The sequence below is a fragment of the Erpetoichthys calabaricus genome, chromosome 5 (assembly GCF_900747795.2).
Source record: "Erpetoichthys calabaricus chromosome 5, fErpCal1.3, whole genome shotgun sequence".
Taxonomy (NCBI): domain Eukaryota; kingdom Metazoa; phylum Chordata; class Cladistia; order Polypteriformes; family Polypteridae; genus Erpetoichthys; species Erpetoichthys calabaricus.
Window position 1 is genome coordinate 14,288,898 of NC_041398.2, and position 19,256 is coordinate 14,308,153.

The 19,256-nt window shown below is 44.2% G+C and overlaps 1 protein-coding gene across 1 annotated transcript in view; it reads left to right on the top strand.

Moving 5' to 3' along the window:
• LOC114641566 (zona pellucida sperm-binding protein 4-like) overlaps positions 1 to 19,256 on the top strand; it is a 102,722-nt gene that overhangs the window by 25,339 nt on the left and 58,127 nt on the right. The window lies entirely within an intron of this gene.

Here is a 19,256-nt window from a genome sequence, read left to right on the forward strand (position 1 = left end):
TGTGAGTTTGGCTTGGAGAGTAAATGTCCTTTTTGTCTTCCTCCCACAGCCCCTCTTACCACTGGATACCTGGTGCTGGGAGCTGCAGCTGCCATGTTGATGGTTGTTTTGGTGTTGGCTGTAGTTGCTCTGCGGAGGATGAACGGACAAAATGTGAATCTGAAATTTCAATAAAACTTTTTGGGTTTATTTCTTGACTGACTTCTCTAACTCATTTGTCTGAGCTTAATACAAATCATGAGGTTACAATGGGGGGGCGGCAGACTTTGTTAAATAACCAAAATAGGATCAAACAAATCCACCCCATTAAAGTATGGCTGGCTGAGAAACTTAAAGCCTGTAACAAATGTAAATGGGTGAATAACGAGAAATGGGGAGGGGAGAATCTGCTTCCATTTAAATGCTTATTCTAAAATCATTGATCCTGACAGGTTTTGGAAGTTCTGCACAGATCCTCTGGGAGAATTTGATTGCCCCACCCACCATCTTTCCCATTTATGTAAGACCAAAGTTGGGATTCTTCCAGTTGCCTAAGAAGTCTGTGCCAATAGTGCATTAAAGGCAATGGTTTGTGTCCTTCTCCACTGTAATTGCTTCTGTAAGGCCACCAAACAGCTGTTGGTGACATAGGGATTGTGACACCCAACCGGTCTGAGAGGCATTTAAAGATTTTTGGTCCGAAATGATTTGTCTCCAGTCCAGAACTTGAGGCCTAGTTAGGCTGGAATCGGATTGTAGTGTTTGCAGGTTGGCTCTCGCTCTCTCCCTGGAAACCTTTCATCAATTTTTAAATGACAGATGCACTCAATATATAAAGTTGAATAATTGTATGCTTTGTTTTGCACATATGGAGCTCGAGTGAATTCTCTGCATTGCTGCCTTCCACTCCTTTCCTGAGATGTTGAATGAGAGCTCCTTCATCCATTGTCGTCGTCCTGGATCTTTCAAAGGGAGGGGACTGTAAAATGGTTTTATATTTTCCAGAAATGCTGGCAGAGTACTTGAAACTGAGCAATATTTTTATTTTTCCCAGCTCGGAGGGAGGTGAGAGAAACTGGGCAGGTTCTGTTTAACAAAGTTTCTTCTTTAGAAGCAAGTGCAAGAAATGTGTTGCTGGAAAGTTTAATTTGGAATGTAATTCATAGACAAAGGGGTTGCATCGTAAGTGATTTAATCCCAGACATTTTAAACTGCACATTTTTGAGAGGGTGGAAAGAGGTGCCACAGAAGCTATTATCTTAAAATGCTTCCTACTTTCACTCCATATTTGGAGTGACTGAAGCACAATTGGGTTGTTAGTATATTGGTGAGAACTCGTACTCCTTGGGGTACAAAGCAGGGAATCGTGTATCCGGAAAGTATTCACAGCGCATCACTTTTTCCACATTTTGTTGTATAAAGGATTGCTGCAGGGTTTAATTTCTATTGCAGACCAAGCCTGTCTGTTCATCTGTGTCCAGGTTTTAATCGCTTTGTTTGCTGCCCATAAAATTGAAAGTTAGGTAGAGCCATGCCAACACTGGAATGGAACATTTGGCCACTCCAGTGTTTTTGCAGCCAGTACTATATTTGTGTCCACTAAAATAGTATTTTAGCGTTTAGAACTGTTAGGTGGGAGATTACTTTTTCCTTTTAATTCGTGATTCAGGCCTTTTAACTTTGTGACCTGTTAACTGTCCCATCATGGAGACGTTGATTTTTTGATGTCATTTTGGAGTCTTAACTGAAGGTGAGACAGCTTTGACCTAAATTTCCCTTTTTCTCACGAGTTAATGCCACAAAGCCTATTGTTACGTTGGCACTTATCTAAAAGGATAGAGCGCGTGCGCACTCCGCTCTCTTTTCTCTCCCCCACCCAATTTTGTTTTATGTTCATGTTGCCTCATTACGGTCTACATTTTATGATCTGATTAGAATCTTTTTCTAACACTTGTTAAATAAAATAACCGTGTCTCAATTATACAGTACTGTGTGTAGGTGCGGTATTTGCTGTGCACGCAAAAGGAGTCTGACAACAACACGTCATCCATGTTGAGACACCCGCGTCACCACTCGTAAAGCTGCAGCAGGAAATCTCTGGTATGTCTTTATAGTCCTGTGTTTAGGATTCAAACTTTAATGTCTAATTTGTGTGTTCATTAAATAGTATAATTGAAGGACCTTAGCAGAATTAAATGAACACAGACTTTTCCTGGTGACGTGAGTCTGAAACAGCGAGTGCAGCTAAACTTGATTTCTTGCCTTGACCTCAGTTAACCACCAGATGTCGCTGTTCATACTGGGGCTGAGGCGTCAAAGCTTTTTCGGAACAAATTTAGAAAGTCTCAAAGCTTCACGAGGCTTCGTTTTCCCGCAATAACTTTTTTTTTTTTTTTAGTCAGTCTCTCTATATTAAAATGAAACTACCACAAAAATTAGACTGCTCATTTCTTTGTGAGAACTTACAAATTCAGTTATTTTCTCTGATCTAGGTAATCAAGGATTAAAACTTGTGATGCTAAACATCTAGTGTCTTAACAGAGATGTGATGCCAATTGGGCACAACGCCACTCCAGTTTGTATCTACAGCAGCTGGTGACACAGGCCAGTACTCCCACCAGTACAGATGTGACAAGAGCACAGCTTACAGCAGCTGTTGGCCTGCACACTCACTGTCAGGATCTCTTTATGCTGATGTGCTGCAGAGTAAACATGCCATTGAAGAACAGGTAGTCCATCACCAGGCGGAGCTTGACTAGTGACTTGGCAGGTGCTGTTGACAATGCGTCCAAATGAAAGGAGATGGTGGGGTGAAAAGACTGAGGGAGCTTAAACAAGAAGGTCCAGTTGTGGTAGGTGGAGCTGGAGTTCCGTTTTTCAGGTCGTCATTTAACCAAGATGTGCAACAGACGGCGTGTAGTCCTATGGAGGTAATGACAATTGAGCATCAGTTTCACACTGAAAACAAAAGCCATGGGAATGGAGAGTAGGAGAGAGCGAGGACACAGGTCCGTATTGATCTTCAAAGCAGACACGCAGTTGAATTTGCTAAGCCAATGGATGACTTGGCTAATGCTTGGAGAAAAACGACACCCATTGCAGAAACGGGATCTCTGAAGGTGGATGAACGTCGGCTCAAGGCCTTGATGTGTTGCACTGAGACCGTCAAGTTTTAGATGGTTGCACAGAAACATTAAAATCCCTTGGATGGAAGAGACACTTCTCAAGGCTTATCAGCAGAGATTGGAAAACGATACGTTCAGAGATGCTCTTCTGCATACCTCAGTTGAAACAAATGCTTGAGTTACTGCTGCACTTACCCGACAAGCAGCATTAACAAGGGTATGGCAAAGCCCCTGACCAGTCCAAAAGCTAGCAATGACCATGTTCAAGTCCTACAAAGAATTATTCAGTTATTTCTAGTCCGTGCACAGACCGGTAGGGTCACTAAGTGGTGTCAGCAGTGGGATCAGAGCCCACAACAACTGGGCGCCATAGTAATCTGGTTGATACATGATCAGATTTGCACACAGTAGCCTTGTACCTGATGTTTGCTGTGACAGCTCCAGGATCCTCAGGACCTCCTCCTGAAATAGTGGATTAAGAACCTGAATGGAAACAACACAAGGAAGTCAATAAGCCTACACATCAGTAATCATCACCTTCAGTGTATCCAGAAAGTATTCACAGTGCGTCACTTTTTCCACATTTTATTATGTTAATGCCTTATTCCAAAATGGATTTAATTCATTTTTTTCCTCTGAAATCTACACACAACACCCCATAATAACGTGAAAAAAGTTTGAGGTTTTTGCAAATTTATTAAAAATAAAAAACTGAGAAATCCCATGTCCATAAGTATTCCCAGCCTTTGCTCAATACTTTGTCGATGCCCCTTTGGCAGCAATTCCAGCCTCAAGTCTTTTTGAATATGATGCCACAAGCTTGGCACACCTATCCTTGGCCAGTATCACCCATTCCTCTTTGCAGCACCTCTCAAGCTCCATCAGGTTGGATGGGAAGCGTCGGTGCACAGCCATTTTAAGATCTCTCCAGAGATGTTCAATCAGATTCAAGTCTGGGCTCTGGCTGGGCCACTCAAGGACATTCACAGAGTTGTCCTGAAGCCACTCCTTTGATATCTTGGCTGTGTGCTTAGGGTCGTTGTCCTGCTGAAAGATGAACCGTCGCCCCAGTCTGAGGTCAAGAGCGCTCTGGAGCAGGTTTTCATCCAGGATGTCTCTGTACATTGCTGCAGTCATCTTTCCCTTTATCCTGACTAGTCTCCCAGTCCCCACAGCATGATGCTGCCACCACCATGCTTCACTGTAGAGATGGTATTGGCCTGGTGATGAGCGGTGCCTGGTTTCCTCCAAATGTGACGCCTGGCATTCACACCAAAGAGTTCAATCTTTGTCTCATCAGACCAGAGAATTTTGTTTCTCATGGTCTGAGAGTCCTTCAGGTGCCTTTTGGCAAACTCCAGGCAGGCTGCCATGTGCCTTTTACTAAGGAGTGGCTTCCGTCTGGCCACTCTACCATACAGGCCTGATTGGTGGATTGCTGCAGAGATGGTTGTCCTTCTGGAAGGTTCTCTTCTCTCCACAGAGGACCTCTGGAGCTCTGACAGAGTCACCATTGGGTTCTTGGTCACTTCCCTGACTAAGGCCCTTCTCCCCCGATCGCTCAGTTTAGATGGCCGGCCAGCTCTGGGAAGAGTCCTGGTGGTTTCGCACTTCTTCCACTTACGGACGATGGAGGCCACTGTGCTCATTGGGACCTTCAAAGCAGCAGAAATATTTCTGTAACCTTCCCCAGATTTGTGCCTTGAGACAATCCTGTCTCGGAGGCCTACTGACAATTCCTTCGACTTCATGCTTGGTTTGTTCTCTGACATGAACTGTCAGCTGTGGGACCTTATATTGACAGGTGTGTGCCTTTCCAAATCATGTCCAGTCAACTGAATTTACCACAAGTGGACTCCAATGAAGCTGCAGAAACATCTCAAGGATGATCAGGGGAAACAGGAGGCACCTGAGCTCAATTTGGAGCTTCGTGACAAAGGCTGTGAATACTTATGTACATGTGCTTTCTCAATTTTTTTATTTTTAATAAATCTGCAAAAACCTCAAGTAAACGTTTTTCATGTTGTCATTATGGGGTTGTGTGTAGAATTCTGAGGAAAAAAATGAATTGAATCCATTTTGGAATAAGGCTGTAACATAACAAAATGTGGATAAAGTGATGCGCTGGGAATACTTTCTGGATACACTGTATTTCCAGCCCCGGGCGTTGTTAAATCTCTTGGCACAAAGTCTCATCTCGTGGGACGTGAGTTCTTGATATTATAGTTTAAAATTTAAAAACGGAATAAGTATCTGAAAATATAAAACCATCACATTAAACTTCAATAAATTTTAAAAAAGAATTATACCAAACATATAATATGTAGGTTTTCAAATAAGCCAGATTTAAAGCGTGACATAAAACGTGACATAAAATCATTGCACTTTTCGGCTTAGGGTTTCATATAGAGAGAGAGAGTAGATTTCGAATAGGGCGGCACGGTGGTGCAGTAGCAGCAGTGCTGCATCCCAGTAAGGAGACGTGGGTTTGTTTCCCGGGTCCTCCCTGCGTGGAGTTTCCTCCCACAGTCCAAAGACATGCAGGTGAGGTCGACTGGAGATTCTAAATTGGCCTTAGTGTGTGCTTGGTGTGTGTGTGTGTCCTGCAGTGGGTTAGCACCCTGCCAGGGATTGGCACCCTGTGTTGGCTGGGATTGGCTCCAGCAGACCCCCGTGACCCTGTGTTCAGATTCAGAGGGTTGGAAAATGGATGGATGGATGGTCCTTCTAGCTGCCTCCCATGCACATGTGCATGACAATATCTGTAATTATAGATATCCATCCATCCATTTTCCAACCCTCTGAATCCGAACACAGGGTCACGGGGGTCTGCTGGAGCCAATCCCAGCCAACACAGGGTGAAAGGCAGGAACCAATCCTGGGCAGGGCACCAGCCCACCACAGGGCACACACCCACACACCAAGCCCAATTTTGAATCACCAATGCACCTAACCTGCATGTCTTTGGACTGAGGGAGGAAACCCACGCAGACACGGGGAGAACATGCAAACTCCATGCAGGGAGGACCCAGGAAGCGAACCCAGGTCTCCTATCTGCGAGGCAGCAGCGCTACCCACCGCGCCACCGTGCCACCTATTATAGATATATATTATACAATATCAATTCCTATTTTTACTCTAGAGTATATCCCCCAAACCTTTGACAGTGTTTATGTCCTTATTTTATGCTATATATACATATTGTCACAAACTCAACAAACACCACAGAAAGATTTGGTAATATTTCCTGGATGCAAAATTGAACAAACTATTATACTGAAGTGTACAGGTTGGAGTCCAGAACAGAACTGAATTGAGATGGTCAAAATGGCGGTTTTAAAGGCAAGCAGAGGAAGTGACATCATCAATTGTGCCCGGAACCGGCATCATCAGGCCTGGGACCAGAAGTGACGTCATCGATGGAGCAGAAACCAGAAGTTGTGTCATCAGGGCAAGGACCGGAAGTGGAGTCATCAGGTGGGCTGGGTACAGAAGTAATGACATCAGTGGGGTGGAACTGGAAGTGATGTCATCGGGACCAGGCAGAAATTCCCATAAGAGAAGTGAATTAAAGAGTCACTGCACTCTGCCACCCACTGGTCTGTTGTGGAATTACTCTCATTTAGGCCCTTTAGCTGGCCTGCCATGTGCCCGTATGTGACAATATATATATATATATATATATTCCCAAGCACGTGTCACCCAGTAGCCGTCTCTTGTGTTGCCGCACAGACGAATGAATCACCGGGGGCTTTGCTTATCTTGAGCTGCTGAATTGATAACAGTTTCCGCTGTTTATTCTCTCCCAGTGCCAAGTCTTCTCTCCCTGAACCCCGGCAGTTTCAACTTCACGGACTGGAGGCATTGGGGTCAGATGATTAGGAAGAAGCCCTGTGGGTGGACCCGTCATAGTACTGGATTTAGCTGTGTGACAGGACTCCTCGGTCATTACCCAGCCAAGATACCAATGGAATAGAAGGACCTGGGGGAGAGAGAGCATCACTGGGACAAGACCTCCCATGGGACACTAGAGGACAGCCCTGGCACCATGGAGTTTGGTGCAGCCCTGTTGGGTTCCTTGGGGGCCCCCAGAGCCCTGTAGAGGATTTCCACAACACCTGGGAGTGATTCCAGACTAATCCTAATGAACCACCTGGAGCTGAATAACAGGGACCACCTCACATCAGTCTGAGAACCAGAGTCAGGAGGAGGAGGAAGACTAAGCTTGCTGAGAGAGGAGTGGAGACAGAAGAAAAGAAAGGAGGACTGTGCATGTAATGCAGTTTTACTGTGCTGTGGGAAACAGGAAAAAGTGCTCCACCACAAGAATAAACGTGTACCAAACTTGTGCCTCTGTTCCTGTCCAAGTTTGGGGAGCTGGGTGTCCACAGCCACTTTTCACTACACACTTTATAAAGAGTTATCCCTAGACGTCTGTTCTTGAGTGTTACATCTAGCACCTTGGGAGTTGGTGCTATATAACTCTGCCTCCCACTTTGTTGCCTGTATTCTGTGTGGAGGAGAAATGGTGCAGAGCACACAAAAGACCCACAACTTCATAACTGCATGACCTTCCATTGTAGGGGTGTGCTGATGGCCAAAAATGTATACCATAATAAAACTAAAAAATGATGAGAGGGTTGTGGACCCCCTTACTAAAAGGATAGTCAGTCCCTGTATTAAAAACCACAGCAAGAGCCACGTCTGCATACCTGGCTGAACACCAGCACCATTTTCAATGAACTGGAGACTCCAACACTTCTCTGCTGTTCAGTTTGTAGTGCGTTTCCCACCACCCAGGACAGGAGAGAATCAAGAGACACTCAGGGAGAGGGTCCATTCTAGTGGCCTTAGTATTGCATGGCTTCATTTTGCTGATTACATGGTCCTGTTTGGCTTCTATAGAGTGTGAACTCTAGGATGCAATGGGACAGTTTGTGACAGAGTGAAGGAGCAGAGACGAGGATCAGCACCTCCAGACCCGAGCATGTGGTCCTGTGGGCTGTACTCTGACTGGGAGAGGAGTGACTGCTGGCAGTTGGTTAGACAATTTTGGTGGGGGTGAGAGAAAGGAGAGAGAATTTTAGGGTTAGTGATCAGGATATTGTTATGGGGAAGGAACATGAATAACTGGATTCAGCAATCTTCATCTATGGTTGGGAGTTTTAGGTACAGGACTGAAAAAAAGTTACACTCCTAAGTCTAAGCAGTGGAAATGAGTCACCATAGTGTGGCTGTGCCCTCCCTTACAGACTAAGTGTAGATATTGGGGGTTTGGTTCCCCAAAAGGAGCTGCCCACCCGCCACAATGGAGTAATTTCAGGGATCTGCTATAGCTAAGACACATGAAGACATCCCCAGCACGATTAGACCCCAGGGAGAATCTTACCTCCAAGATGGGTGGGGATGCCTTGTGATCCAATAGCATAAGATGGCAAGTGTGGCTGGGGAGAGACACGTGGGCTTCATTTCCAAAATCTAGTCAACCCACACCAGAGAAAGTTTCATATGCCAACATGTGAAACTAGTAGCTTAAAATGCTGTGCAAATACCACCAAAAGGGGTCCACCATGACCTGCACTGACAGCACTAGGGATATCTGAACCCATCCCAGGAACAGAATGTGCATAGGAAGCATTCAATATGGTGGTAGATGCTGCCAAGGAGGACCCCAGTAATACCACTTTGTAGAAAACTGCACTGGCAATGAGAAGGTTGCCCGTTTGAATCCCATACAAATGCCAAAAGGGACTCTTGATGCTCAAAGCACTTAGCAATTGCAGGTTAAGGGCCAACAGAGCAAAGTGCTACATAAAACACAAATTAAAACCAAAGCAGCAGCTCTATTGAATACGTAACCCCTCCACCCATTGGGTGGTCTTTGATTATACGGTCAAAAGAAACTCCAACACACTAGTCAAGTAACAATGAGGTTTTATTAAAACTTCAGATTCACTTTTTGCCAATTCAGCCGCCGCACAGCAAGCACAGCCAAAATCAGGACCATCATCAACATGGCAACTGCAGCTCCCAGCACCAGGTATCCAGCGGGAAGAGAGGCTGTGGGAGGAAGACGAACATTTACTCTCCAAGCCATGTAGCAAAATGCTGGATTAGGCCACAAAACCTTGTGTTTAGCCAAGCCTACCCTCCTGCTCCAACATGGAGGTCTCCACGCTGTCAGCCTTCATCACAACTGGACCACTGTGAAGGAGCACATTCTTCCTAGATGATGCAATTGGTGCCATTATGTCTGCAGCTCTGCCAGATCCTTAAGATAGGAAGGGCAAGGTTATATCACAGAAGCCATTATGAGCCACCTAGGGGGAAATAACTGCTTCTAATGCTCTAGATCTGCATTTAGATAAGCATCTGAAATATGGAGTCCATGCTCTACAAAGCCACCTGTCAACCTTACAGCATCTGATGAATTCACTTGAAGTAGGCTACTCACTTCTGGCAGGGCAGATCTGAGCACAGGGGTCTGTGGCAGAGGGATAGCAGGCAGCAGCAACACAGTAGATGAAGATCTACAAAGGAAACCGTGGAACCACATCTCACTACGAGACCAACTATATGGCAAACCTTTTCATAAGATAATGGATTTCCCCTAAAACCAATTGCAGCTAGAGCATTTCAAGCAAGACCATTAGAACCTCAAAAGCAGCATTAACACAGGACTCCCATTTGGACAGAACACTTGCCTTTTCAGCCAAAGCTTGCTGAGCTACAGGATCCACAAAAGCAAACATCTCAAAAACAAATCTCCTGTAATGACTTGGGTAGGAAACTCCAGATGTGCTGTCTACAGTCACCAAGCTGGTCAAATAGTTGTCCCCCGTGTATGGGCACCTTGGGAAAACAGACCCGAGTTAGAACTGAGCAGCCAAACTACCACCACAACATAAGGGGGTACCTACCCATTCACCAGAAGGCTCCACTGGGGCTGGCTGGAAGCATAAGGTCCTGGTGTGACCCAGCAGTCCCCAAGAGTCAGAACAAGGTTAGGGTCAGTCCTGTTCACAATGTGCACTTCCACAGCCACAGGATCCCTCAGAGTTTTGGTCACTGGGTAGTCAGCATCCACATAGTAGGAGCCATAGGAGGGATCTGACCATGGAAAGAGCATTAACTTTCACACCCAAACATCCTCATCCCCAAATCCACCAGGCTTTAGAACTTTCAAGCCTTTCTGGGAATGATCGGGAAATTAAACCATCAAGGACCCCACCCCATTGAGTACCTGTTGCAATGACCAATTCCAGGTCAAATGGCCCTTGCTCTACTACTGGAAGAGGTGGTGCCACAGTATACACCTCAGCCTCCACTTGCACATCCTGGCTTCCTGAGTAGGTGCACTGGAAGAACAACCTGAGGAGAGAAACACCACATCATAGCAGGTAGAGCACATTTAGGGTTAGAGGACGCAGGTTCAGAAGCCTTACTTGTAGACACTGTCCCTGGTGATGGAGCCCTCTGGACCACTCCTTACAGTGATGGCAGCAGACATGGTGTTCTGGTAGGTCACATTGCCACCAGCCAGCTGAAACAAGGACATTACAATCAATGCTGGCCACCAAATATGCAAGGTGGCATTCACCTTTAGGTCAGCAGCAAAAAAACTGTCACCACCTTTAATGAGGACTGCTGTGTGTGTAGTTCAATTGTTTGTATTGAACCCAACAAGATCCAAGGGTCTCAAATGTTATCAGTAGCGCCCACTAGATATCCTCCAGATGGAGTCTCACCTGAACTGTGCTGCCACAGGCACTGACTGGAAACTGGTACATGACAAAGCTGGACAGGCTGGTCACAGGGCTGCAACTGGGGGAACTGCTGTCCACCAACTGGATGGACCCAAGATCCAGAGAAGGAAGGGTCACATTCTCAGACACCACCACCACAAACTGGCCATCCAGGGTGCACTGCACAGTCACTGGCCAAAGCAAACAAGCATGAATATCCAGTAGCAGCCACCTTTGATCACTCGCACCCCAAAACCACTCACCATCATTGGCATAGTAGCATGGACTGGTGCTGCTGCTTGAATCATAGCAACAGTTGTTGGCTTCACAGTCTGCTGGAGTGATGGATGAAGACCCTCCACAAGGGAGCTTCTCACTGGCTGCCACTGCACATCTCTCAGCAACACTCACAGATCGGGGAGCTGCGATAGTCAAAAAGCCCATTTAGAAGATGGAGACAATCAGGGTGCCAACCCAGAAGAGACGCATACCTGGCTTAGGGCATGTGAATGTTCTCACATTTGATCGAGATCCAAGAGCAATTGTCACGACATACTGAGAGCCCTAAAGAGAACAGGAGAGGCTCAAACCAAACTACAAAATACACAGCTTAATTAAATGCGGCAAACAAGTGCTGAAGTGTCGGCGCTACTCACCTCCTCAGACACGTGAGCGTAAGACGAAGAAAAGGGCACCGTTAGTGTAGTGTGACCAGAGATTATGCGTAGGACGACTCCTGGGAGATCTTTGGTCACCTTTACCAGTCCGCCTCTTGTCTCTGGAGAAAAGGTAAAATAAAACACGAAAATATGGACAACATTTACATGGAGACGCGGTCAAATCCCAGTAGTCGGGAGAACGCCGCACTCACTTTGTAGAAAAACGAGGGGAGATCCAGCAAATAACAACGTCATCGTGTTATCGTCGCATTTCTTAGTCACCTTGCCTGACTGAGAAGAAGCAAAATGAGCGCCCGATAGCCAAACGACCAGCCAGAAAAGACACCAGCAATCCAAACGCGACATGTTGTGAATACAGGAACAAGACATAAACCACAGAGAGCGCGCGCGGGTTTAAATCATCGGGGCGGCGCACGTGACTCGTCAGTGAGAAGACGCGAGAATGGAGCGCGGGAAATCGGCGGCACTCTCTCTACTCGTGCGGCTTTATTGAGCAATCAGCACGTCACGGCATCGGACTGATAAACCTCGTAGACGTGACTGCTCTGCAGGGCGATCTGTTTGTTAATATAATGAGGGAAATCAGTACATATCACGGAAAGAAAAGAAGATGAGAGATATGACAATTGCGTGTATTTCTTAAAAGAGACATTATAAAATAGACGGCTGGGGAATAAGCCGTTGTGTAAGCACTGGTTTGCTTTCTTACTCCATGTTGTCACATAACTCGGCGTTGGGATACTTAGCCATTGATCACATTTTTGTTCGAAATTTTATCTGGATATGAATTTGTTCCAATGATATCCCTCCTTTTCTGGCTGAACTTCTCGACATTCACGGTGTTCCCCTCGATGTCTTTCAATCACCCTTCATTCCAAGCAGCTTTATATTTATTGGAATACCTTGTTTAATTTCTTTTTGAAGTCCATAACACCGGAGGTGTACTTTTGGCTTGTATTCATTCCTCAGGTGGTTTCAATTCGAGATTCTGTTTATTTATTTATTTTCTTATCCTGTCTCTTTTGGGTTTTCCTGCCGCTCTTCACAAACAAATAATCTCAACTTGTGTTAATTTAGTTTAGACCCTTGTTTGTCCATTACAGTACCCAAGGTTCTGGAGCATATATTGTTGGCACAAATATGGCTTTATAAAGGTATCCCTTCACCTTTAAATATCTATCTATCTATCTATCTATCTATCTATCTATCTATCTATCTATCTATCTATCTATCTATCTATCTATCTATCTATCTTTCATATAGTTCCTTTCAACTATCTATCTATCTATCTATCTATCTATCTATCTATCTATCTATCTATCTATCTATCTATCTATCTATCTATCTATCTATCTATCTATCTATCTATCATATAGTTCCTTTCAACTATCTATCTATCTATCTATCTATCTATCTATCTATCTATCTATCTATCTATCTATCTATCTATCTATCTATCTATCATATAGTTCCTTTCAACTATCTATCTATCTATCTATCTATCTATCTATCTATCTATCTATCTATCTATCTATCTATCTATCTATCTATCTATCTTTCATATAGTTCCTTTCAACTATCTATCTATCTATCTATCTATCTATCTATCTATCTATCTATCTATCTATCTATCTATCTATCTATCTATCTATCTATCTATCTATCTATCTATCTATCTATCATATAGTTCCTTTCAACTATCTATCTATCTATCTATCTATCTATCTATCTATCTATCTATCTATCTATCTATCTATCTATCTATCTATCTATCTATCTATCTATCTATCTATCTATCTATCTATCTATCTATCTATCATATAGTTCCTTTCAACTATCTATCTATCTATCTATCTATCTATCTATCTATCTATCTATCTATCTATCTATCTATCTATCTATCTATCTATCTATCTATCATATAGTTCCTTTCATCTATCTATCTATCTATCTATCTATCTATCTATCTATCTATCTATCTATCTATCTATCTATCTATCTATCTATCTATCTATCTATCTATCTATCTTTCATATAGTTCCTTTCAACTAACTATCTATCTATCTATCTATCTATCTATCTATCTATCTATCTATCTATCTATCTATCTATCTATCTATCTATCTTTTTTTTTGTCTTTTGTAGTTGTTTTTTTTAATCTAAATTCACTTTCTCTGTTCCTCCTTTTTTTTATGTTTATTGTCATACCCTTTTTTCTGGCTTGCTATTATTTCCTTAGTAGCCATGGCTCATTTATTGCAATTAATGTAATCTCTGTTTATCTCAAATTTTGGGTCGATTTTAGAGTTGATTTATACTACCCTAGCATACAATTAGATTCCCAATATAGAAGAGAAGAAGATAAGAGACATGAGCATTAATCTAAAAAGGTGTTTTGTCAAATTGTCGGTTTGAGTGAGATCCATTATTTAAGTAATATGAATAAATCAAGATGAAGAGGACTTGGGTTTGTTTTATTATAAAGATCCTTAGCTGTTGTCTATGCTAATATTCTTCATGATTTTTTGATTAAAAACAAAGTATTTTCATCAGCTACATTTAATTTATTCATAGAAATTCACAGATGAAATAATGTAGAAGATAAACGTCCTCCATATAACACCTTTGGCAATGAAACTGTGTGTGTGTGTTCCTGTGTGTGTTTGTGTGTGTGTGTGTGCGAGTGTGTGTGTGTGTGTGTGCGAGTGTGTGATTTTGTGTGTGTGTCTGGTGTGCCTAAGTCATTGCTTAGTCAGTTTCAGTGAGTGCTCAGAATGTTTCCCTTCACAAACAGATCATCAGAGCAGATGACTGCAGTCTCGGCGTCGTTACACTGGTTACCCGTGTCTTTTAGATTTGCTTTTATTAATGGCGGACAAAGCATTTAATATTCTTTGCTCCTTCCTATATTTCATATCATAACCTTCCATCTCTTAATGCTGGTATCCTTATAATCCCAAGTGCCAGCCTTAAAAGAAGTGGTGTGGTGGCCTTTGGTCATCAAACATCAGGAATACTTCACTGATGGACATCTAGGAGTTTCTTAACATTTCCCATTGTGTTAGTCTAAACTCCTGCCTTGTTTGCTTTTATTCAGTTCTGCTCTTAATGACCTGGATATTCATAGGATTATCATTCTCTTCAGTGAATTTCCAGCACCAGCACCATCTGATCAAAGTCCTGTGAAGCCCCCTGTGACGTCTCGATGAGAGCGGATACCCCAACTCGTTACAAGGCCCAGTGTGTCAAATCCTCTGAGATGTTTCTGCTTTTCCTCACTTCATCCTGTGACCTGCCCTGAGGTGTCTGTGTTGTGCTCTTTTGGTTTAAGTGCAGGAGCCTTCAAATCTCAGAGCACGTTGACTGATTCTTTAATGGAGACTTTTCTCTAGCAGCCTGCTGACCACTTCACTGATTAGGCAGAACTCCAGCTTTGCAGTGTGTTTGACCCTCATCTGATGTGCCTTAGTATTGTGAGGACATAACAGCTTAAAGTGCCAAAGAGGATGGACAAGTATCCCAGCCACGATGGTGTGTAATTTCTTGACCAGATGGGACACCAGAATGGAAGGACAGAAGAGCTTGCCAGGTGGACAAGCAAACTGCTTTGTGCCCAGCCAGTGTAATATCATTGATGGACAAGTGGAAGTTGGAAGCAGGGAGCAGTTCCATCCCCCAAACAGCAGGTGGCAGTGGTCCACTGGTAGTATCCCAGTTTGGACACCTGCAAGGGTGTTTGGGAGTTGGAGTCCAGCATAGCAGCCCTGTCAGGGTCTCTTGGTGCTGGTAGAAGGTGCTGTCAGGTTGAGGACCACCCTGTTTTGAATTTGATGTGGAAGTTCTTCTCATAGGGCACACTGGGGCACATTAAGCACTTTTAGGTCTGACTTGAAAAGGAGCCCAAGTTGGGGGTCAGTGAGCTACACTCCTAGATGGAAGGAGTAAGAAAATGAGAGAATTGTGTATTTGACTACTGATCTTGTGACGGGTGATCGTTGGACAGCTGATTTGGTTGAATAAATATTTGTGATTTAAACCCAGAATCGTGTTGGGCGTCACTGTGTCTGAGGTTTGGGGCTCAGTGGCGCCCCAGCTGGTTACATAGCACTCAACAACTTGTAATGGCAATGCAGTGTGCTGGCAACATAAAAGGAGAGACGGAAAGACAAATCCACGTTTGCATCCAAAATCTGTTTCAGCCTAATGTTGAACGAAGGATGGATAGGAAATTAACTTGTGAATCAGAAAGAGGACAAAAAGAAAATAATAATTAATACCTAGCCATCCCCCGTAGCTCCGCCAACATAATAGTGAAACAGGAAAGTGAGGAGGGTCCTGCCAGGCTCCCTACTCCTGACGTCACGCTTCTCCCTCCCCTCGGTCTTGGATTAGCGAGAATATATCGCTCCTGCCAGTGAACTATGATACTTTGCGCGATGAGAGAAGACGCAAAATCAACCGGAATGTTCAAGAAAATTCGAGAAAAAAAAGCCCGATCTAAGTCCTTGAAGTTGTTCTCTCGTTCGCTAGCTAAGCGGAAGTAAGGTACCCGCCCCGAGGCTGGCACGTGAGAGAGGAAAGCCACGCCCCTTTCCCTCGGCCCGCTTCGCAAGCGAACTATGATACATAGCGCAATTGGAGAAGTCGCAAAATCAACTGGAATGTCCAAGCAAATTACGGATTTTAATCGTTATATATTGTGGAGGATTGCCGGCTTTCCAGTCCGGCCCTCACCCCCAGGCCGCTAGGAGGAGCTCTCCGGACAGCATATTGGTGCCCCGAGTTCCAGCAGGGCCTCATGGACTTTGTAGTTTCTATACACAGCCCTGCTGGATACCTTGGGGGCCTCCAGGAGTTGCTGTGAAGGGGCTAGTGGACTCTTACATGCCCTATAACCCGGGAGTGCGTCACAGTCACGTGACTGGAGGAAGCGAACGTGCTCCCGGGATGACGAAGAGGACTGTTTGCCCTGACCCGGAAGGAAATGGACTTGTGGGTTGTGCTTAGAACCACTTCCGGGTCAGGGGCTATAAAAGCACTCTGGGTAAGCCCAGACATTTGAGCTGAGCTGGGAGGAAGGTGGGCTAAGTGTCTGGGCGAGGAGGAGAGAGAGTTTTGTATTGGTTTATTTGTGTTTATGAGTGTGGGGAGGAGAGTGCTTGGTGCACTGTATTATAATAAAAAGAATTATTATTATACTTTCACCTGGTCATCAGAGTGGTACCTGAGGGTTCGAGAGGTGGACAAGCGCTATATCTGCTACAATATATATATATATATATATATATATATATATATATAGGGACGGCACAGTGGCAAAGTAGGTATCGCTGCTGCCTCGCAGTTAGTTAGGTTTGCTTCCTGGGTCCTCCCTGCGCGGAGTTTGCATGTTCTCCCTATGTCTGCGTGGGTTTCCTAAGTCCAAAGAAATGCAGGTTAGGTGCATTGGTGATTCTAAACTGTCCCTAGTGTGTGTGTGTGTGTGTGTGTGTGTGTGCACCCTGCATTGGGCTGGCGCCCTGCCCAGTGTTTGTTTCATGCCTTGCGCCATGTGTTGGCTGGGATTGGCTCCAGCCGACCCCCGTGAACCTGTAGTTAGGATATAGCGGGTTGGTTGATGGATGGAGTGAGTGGTCCCGCCACCTCTCTCTTCTGTTCACGCTTATTAATTGCTGCCGCAAGTGAACTATGATACTTAACGCTTTAGATTGAGTTTTTTTTTTTTTTCTATCATTTGCTTGAACATTCTGGCTAATGTTTGCGACTTCTCTCATCGCGCTAAGTAGTTCATTCGTGAAAAGCGGTCAGACAGACGTTGGATTTTATATATAGAGATACTGTAGATATAATCATAATAACGAGAACGTTTAGCATAAAGAAAGCCTCAGTGAAGTGGAGTGTGTGCAATACTGAGATTTGAAAGACCACCAGAGAAAAGTAGGTCATCAGATGTTAAGGGTTAACATCCAAAAAAATGTTAAAATAACCCTTTCAATTTCTCGCTTATCTAGAGCAGGACACATGGAAACTGGAGCCGATCCCAGCCACAATAGTGTGGAACAACAGCTGGGGCCTCGTTTATAAAGTTCGAAAATGAAAAATAATAATAAAACTTGGTGTGCAAACATTTCTACACAATGTACCCAATCAGATCACAATCACCTTGTAAATGTGCTCCTCAAACCCTTCCTGGTTGCACCCTGAAACAACCATATATGGACTCGGCTAATTAACATCATACATATGCGATCACGGTGCTGCAGACCCTCATTGGCTGGTAGTGTAACCATGTGACGCATCCCGTCGCGCAAGCCAGAAGTGCTCCTTTCTAAATCAGAGGCAGGGAGTACACAAAACACGACCCCCAGTCTCCTTATAGCCACTTGCGGCGTTGAGCTGGAATAAAGCGTAGCGATCATTCCAAACTTCGATTCCCAGCATTGAACCCGCTCCATCTGTGGACCTAACGCTCTCCACTGGACACTAAAATTCCATTTTCTAAAAATGTCTATTGTGATCACTCGAGAAGAAGTTAAGCCCAGGGAGTTGTCTCCCCCTACTGGACACATGGTGTTTGTTTTCTCCCTCTTTCACATTACGTTTAATAACAGCTTATTGTCTCCTTGACACGTTTCTATTTGTGCAGCACCAGAAAAAGAGCTTGGGGTGAAATCCAGTTTCTTGAACTTCCTCTATGAGATGAGAAGCCAAGTGTGCTGAGACATTCCATCACAGGATGCAGTCGTGTTTAGTTTCCCAGTAATATCACCGTCTCTTTTCTCTTTTTTTTCCCCCATCTGAAGGTAACATTTACCCATTTGGGCTAAAATGTTTCAATTGATTGCACCCAATACAGACAACCCCTGAGTCAGCCCATCCACATCGCTATGATTTAGGACGTCAATCATCAAGTTATAGAAACTGACAAAGGTGATCAACCACCGGCTTTACCACACAGCAAGAACACTTGGACATCAGGTAGAGTTGACTTTACTTTATTGGACATGGTAGAGGTTACCAAATCCATTTTTGCAATTGGAACCTTAGGACATAAGCAGATCAAACACCATGATCACTTCACACATCTTTGGAGTGGCACAATTACACAAACATCAGAGCTCCAGGTCAGAGTGCTCGTCTAGTTACCTTTCAGATTCCCACCTGGTGGGTCTTCTGATTTTCTCGCTGCACGTTGGAATGTCAGAGTGGCAGGGACACCTTCATTAAGTGTGTTAAGGTGGAGGGAGATGTTGAACATTGAAGAGTCCATTAAACGAGGATACACTCAAAAGCCTTTTATAGTCTCCTGCCTAATGGTGATGAGATATCTCAACATACATTGGACCACCTTATGCTTTTAATAATGCAGAACTCAATGCCACAAAGACTGTGCTAATGGAGTCATTAAACATGATGACAATATGACAGTTCTGGGTCTCATACTTCATGGTATGGAGCTTTGCTACCGAAGGGAGGTGGGCACTCCTGTAACGTGATGTGCTTGTAATGACACGGACTCAACCCCCATTCCCATTGTCTTGATGGTCTTGAGTTCTAACAGACTCCCTCCTCCCTGCTTAAATTTCTGACAGTTTTGTAGACCAACATTTCCAACACTCTGAAGTGGGAAAAGAACATCACCTCCATTGTTAAGCAATCACAGATACGTTGGCTTCCCAGTTATGATGTCTGCTAGTATTTAGGCTCCTACTGATCCCCCTAATCCC